Raw genomic sequence first — 5,845 nt, forward strand, 5'->3', positions numbered from 1 at the left:
CTTGGAGACAGCCCCGTGGACATTCCTGTCCCTGATCGGTTTGTGGTCAAGAGCTGGTGAAGTGCAGGTTTGTGTGTTTGGGGCTGTCCAGCACTCATCGCCTTCCAAAACATGTCCCTATTTCTTTTGGGGAGTGACTTTTCTCCACTGTGAGTCCCCTTGCAGGGACTGGTCATCCCAGGGCCCCGCCTCACTATGTTAGGGGGCAGCCAGACCCTTCTGCCCATCCCAGAGGCCTCACATAGAGAAGCGCGTCCTAAGCTGGATGAACACAACGGCTTGCCACTCCCAGGATGTGAAGCTGGGTGACAGACTGATGGGGGTCATTCACTCCAGTGACTGAAGTGGTGGCTGCCTGCCCAGGCAGCCCCTGCTGGAGCTGCTGACTGCCTTGGGGCCTGTACCATCTGTAGTTAGCCACAAGCTCTATGTGCCCCAGCAGTCTTTCTTAAATTTCCTTTGTTTTTAAGTCCATGGCCATGTTATCCTGAACAAGTCCGATCCTGTCTGATCTCGGAAGGTAAGCAGGGTCCGGCCTGGTTAGTACTTGGATGGGAGACCACCTAGGAAGACCAGGTGCTGTAGGTGTAAAAAATAAAATGAAATAAATAAATTCCCTTTGTTTTAGCACAACCAGAGTGGGTTTCTCTTGTTTGCAACTACGAGGTCCTGACAGATGTTCACAGTTCCGGCATCTGCTTGGGTTGCACAATCAGCCAGCCCACATACGCCCCCTTAAGTGAGCGCGAGGGGATTTCCATTTCTTATGACCGAGAGTCCTTACAGGTTAGGGGTGGGCCCTGGACAAGTTACTTTGCCTCTCTGAGTCTCAGTTTCCTCATCCTGAAAAGGATGTTACTGATTCCTACTGTGCAGAAAAAATGGAAGGATAGAATGAATAACAATGATAAAGGTGATAAGAACAAATGTTAGTGCTTAACAGCCTCCTTGAAATGCTCCAAGAGCCTACATTCAACCCGCACAGCAATCCTGGGAAGGAAGTGCTCTTAGCCTCATTTTAAGGCTTAGGAAACTGAGAAACAGAGAGGGAAGTAATTTCCCCAAAGCCACACAGCTAACAAAAGCCAGCGTGCCTCATGCATGTTTTGTTCTTCAGTAAATGGTAGCTATTAAGTGTTCTCGTTAAAGGATTTCACAAGCCCCAAAAGTCTTGTTATGATTTAGGTAACATTCCACTTGAGAAGGAGGGGTCGTTCAGGCCTCCACCAGAACAATAGCTAATTAGCTGTGGAAGGTAGTTGCAAACTGTGAACTCACTCAGTCTCTTTCACTTTCTTTGTAGGATCGTCCCAGAGACCTCACCACTCCCATGGCTTCCACCATCCCTCTATGCACAGTCAACCCACAACTCTGCCTCCAGCTCAGGCCTCTCTCCTGAGCAACTAGCCCATCCACCCAACTGCCTGGTGGACATTTCCGCTCGAATGGCCCCTGGGCACCCCAGACTCAGCATGGCTTGAGATAAACACTGCATCTGTATCCCAAGCCTGCCCTGCTCCAGAGCTTCCTGCTCCGGTGAATAGCATCATCATCCTATAAGTTTCTTAAACCAGCTGCCAGGGGTCACCTCACTTCCTCCCTCACCCCAAATCTAATCGATCTGCCACTAAACCTAATCTACTCTGCCTGGATAACCCTCCTCTCTCCATTCCCTAGAGCCGACCATCAACCATCGCCCAAGCTCCATCCCATAACCTTTGGTCTCTAATCTCTCACACCCCTCCGCTCCAACGCCACATCGCAGCCAAAGTGACTCTTCTAAAGTACAAATCTGACCAGTTGCTGCTCTGCCTAATTTCCAGCGGCTTCCCCTTGACACCGAGATGAAGTCCAAATTCATTTTTATAGCTTTTAAGACTCCCTGATCTAGATTCTGCCTACCCTCCAGTTGCAAACCTTGAGATTTTCCCCTCTGACACTCTCTGCTTCAGACATGCTAAACATTCCCCTAGGTTTTCATTATTCATTCAACAAAAATTTACGGAGCCCCTCGGTGAGCCAGGTACTGGGAGTATAATAAGACAAACATGATTTCTGCTCTCATGAGGTCTACATTGAGCTAGTTGACTGTTTCATCTTTGAGATCTCAGCTTATATATCAGTTCCTGAAGGGAATGCTCTCTGCCCCCTAAACCAGGTTAAATCCCTTGGTCTTTGTCCTTAGATTACCCTGTTCTTCTCTGCCATAATATACACCACACCTTATTACTATTTAAACTCTCTCTTTCCTGCCAAGCTGCCAATCCATAGGGATGGGCACTGTCTCTTGCTCACCTCCAAGCCTGATATATATATATAATGGCTGCTCAATAAATAGCTGATGAATGAATAAATACGTGAATAAATAGCATTATGTTCAGCAAATATACATACTTCTGGTTTTCCTACATGACTGTAAGCTTTCTTTCTTTAAACAAAACAAAACAAAACAAGAAAGACCACGTTATGTTTACATTTTCTCCCAATAGCTCCCACATTTAGTACTCAATGAGTCTTAACAGATGGACAAGTGTGTCTCCATGCTGGAAAATGAGAGTTGGTAAGGATGGTCAAAGCAGGGAGGAAGCGTCTTTGGGAGATGGAGGCACTCTGGAGTTTATAATTACGTAATCTGATTATTCTCCAGAGGGCATGGAGTTCCTTGGGTCTCAGTACTTGCTGTACAGTGGAATCATGGGGGGAGGTTGACAAAATACAGATGCCCAGACCTCTTCCCCAGAGACTTCAATTCAATCAGTCCAGATTGAGGCTTGGGCAATGGAAGTTTTTAAAAGCTTCCCAGGTAGTTCTAATGTGTAGCGAAGGCTGGGAAGATGTGGAGCCTTCTGAAATTTAAAAGGCCTTGGCCAGATCCAGGTCTGCAGATGTGTTGATAATCTGGTAAGGATTCCTGGGTATTGTATATGCAGACCAAGACTTATGACATAATTATAGGTGAAACCAAGAAAATGAAGACAGAGAAAGAAGCCAGGACCAACTAACCATAGCTCCTAGTTATACACTTATTGGATAGATGGATGGATGGATGGATGGATGGATGGATGGATGGATGGATGGATGGATGGATGGATGGATGGATGGATGGATGGATGGTTGGATTGGATGGATAGATTGATGGGTGGGTGGATGGGTGGGTGGTGGATGGATAAATGAAGGAGTCTACAATGGGCAAGAGCAGATCCTTTATGAGTTCACTGGGAAAAAATTTATGAATAATCAAGCTAGTACGTAGTCATAGGCAATGATGAAAACAATTCTTGAAAAGATTAAACAATATTAAATCAGTAGAAATTTTTGATAACATAGACCCTCCCAGTGGCTGAAGGGTCATCCACTCACTCTCCCATTCACTCAGTCAATATGCATTTATTGAGCACCTACTATGTGTAAAGCACTCTTCTAGAAACTAGGAAGGATACAGCTTGCTTGGGGCTAAATTGTGTCCACCCAAAATTCCTATGTTGAAATTCTAACCCTGAGAATGTGATTGTATTTGGAGATAAGGTTTTAAAAGAGGAAATTCAATTAAAATGAGGCCATGAAGGTTGGCCCTAACCCAATATATCTGATGTCCTTATATAGAGGAGATTAGACATGCATAGGGTGCCGAACATGTAAAGACACAGAAAGCAGACGACCATCTACAAGCCAAGCCGAGAAGCCTCAGAAGAAATCAACTTGCTGAAACCTTGATCTCAGACTTCTAGCCTCCAGGATTGTGAGAAATAAATGTCTGTTGCTTAAGCCACTGCAGTCTGTGGTACTTTGTTTGGCAGCCCTAGAAATCTAACAGACAGCTGTAAACAAGACCAAGCCCCTGTTTGACAATGCATATATTCACCAAGCATTCATTTTCTGAGGGTTGAGAGAGTACATTTTACATATCCATCTACCACTATATTTCAAAGTTATGTAGTTGCTGTTGAGTTTAATAAAATCCACGCTCATTGAAAGAGTTCCTTAATACTAAGTGGCATTTTGTCATTGCATGTATTTTGTATTAGATAAAGTCTCAGTTGAGTATCAGCTTGTCTTTAACACATCTCTAATACTTGCTAAGCTCCCTTGTCTAAATAATAATAATTTTTTTTAAAAAAGGCCTCAGGCTCAGAACCTTCCCCAAGCAGAAATATCTAGATAGAACTGAATAATTTTGCTATTTTATTTTTCCCATTATATATATTTTCAGGGTTACTTGTATTTAATGATACCCAGAAAATATGTCAGCAGAATCAATAGCTCTCAGTGGGGAAGACTGTTTTAATCCCCCTGGTTTAGCAATCAAGCCCCTGCCCCCACACACCCAGGGGTGATAACCGAACAATGGCTGTCACTAATTCAGCAGCAGGTTTGAAGCTGGTTCAGCCTTGATGAACTCTACACTCAGTCATCCAGAAATACTTAGGGCCCGGACTTTTCACGGCCTGACACTTGAACACAAAGCTGTGTGATAAGCAGCCTCTCAATGATTCCTCCAGAGCAACCGTCTCACTCTGGCTCCAAAGTACGATCTGCAACTCCATTCATGCCCTTCAACTGCCAGCCTTCCCGGGAAGCTTACTTACTTCCTTGTCCATCTGGACATCTGGCATCTTCCCCCTAAAGGCTGGTTACAAAACTGCCACCTGCTTCCAGAGAAAACGTTGGAGCAGATTCTAATTTTGCATCATACACCTCAGGAATGTGAATAATCCCATTTGGGAAGATGCTTGATTAAGTTTTCATAACTTAAGTAAATTTGGTCATTCTTCAATCCCTAGAGCACAGCCCATCATGAGATGAAAATTTCCCTGATTAAATATTATCCCGAAGGGAAGTCTGGTTTGGCTGGTTCAAACCACACCGAGATGGGTTCCTGTAAGAAATAATAACACAGTTCCAACATATGAAGTCTCTCAGGCCAGCTCAGGCCCTTTGGCCGAAGGGGACACGTGTGCCACCAGACACCTGGCTTCTGAGTGAAGCCACCATGTGCAAGGCAGAGAGAAGGGAGGAGTTTTATCATTTGGCCTCACTGTATAATCAGCCTCCCCAGCTGCTCAGCCTTGCAGGTAGAAGTACTTAAAGACCAAATTCGCTGAGCAATTACTTACATTAAAAGTTACTTAACAGGTCAGTAGAAGAAGACTCTCTCTCTCTCGATCTCCCCCAGCCAACTGCCAACAGAAGCAGCACCCTCCAACGTAAGCTATGAAAGAAAGCCGAGAAGCAGGAGCTCTGAGAATGAGGTGTCTCAGTCATTGTAATTCCCGTGGCTGTCTCCCACAAATATGCCAAGAAAAGCACATGGCTTTAGACAGGCCACCCAAGGTGTCCCCCTCACAACACGGAAGAGAAGAAAAGGACTGGCTTTAAGACCAATGCTGGGTAACTTGAAAACTGATATGGATTTCAACAGACAATAACTTATTTGCTAAGTTCTATCGAAGGAATATTTTTCCCCTGAGAGTACCTGGTGTGATTTGGCATATATGAATACCTGAATAATTTCCCTCCATTACTGCTGAGGTAGAACTCAGGGGTCTCTATAGTGTGAAATGAGAAATGAACTTGATGTAACTTAATGCTAATTACCGTTCAAGTGATGTGGCTGTGGCTTCCATATTCTTAAGCTCCTGAAGTCAGAATCTGGTGACTATTTTAAGACTGGATTATAGAGTCTGCCCCAAATGCTTTCTAAATAAGGGGAATGTTATGGGCTGCCACCAATCTTTTTCTCTGTTAATCATTTCAAGGATCCGTGCTGTACACACAAGGTGACGCTTAAGAAATTAACTTATTAAGGGTATTTTTTTAATTTAAAGGTTTGGCTGAACTTGAGAAG

At 44.3% G+C, this 5,845-nt stretch overlaps 1 protein-coding gene and 1 pseudogene across 1 annotated transcript in view; one reads left to right on the top strand and one right to left on the bottom strand.

Moving 5' to 3' along the window:
* SLC34A2 (solute carrier family 34 member 2) overlaps nucleotides 1–5,252 on the bottom strand; it is a 44,810-nt gene extending 39,558 nt beyond the window's left edge. The window contains exon 1 of the mRNA XM_015595002.2: nucleotides 5,115–5,252. The gene's annotated coding sequence lies outside the window, so the exon portion shown is untranslated. The remainder of the gene's footprint in view (nucleotides 1–5,114) is intronic.
* LOC112485671 lies at nucleotides 470–588 on the top strand (annotated as a pseudogene).
* Nucleotides 5,253–5,845: the final 593 nt, after the last annotated feature.

Source organism: Pteropus alecto, unplaced genomic scaffold (genome assembly GCF_000325575.1).
Source record: "Pteropus alecto unplaced genomic scaffold, ASM32557v1 scaffold5, whole genome shotgun sequence".
Classification (NCBI taxonomy): Eukaryota; Metazoa; Chordata; class Mammalia; order Chiroptera; family Pteropodidae; genus Pteropus; species Pteropus alecto.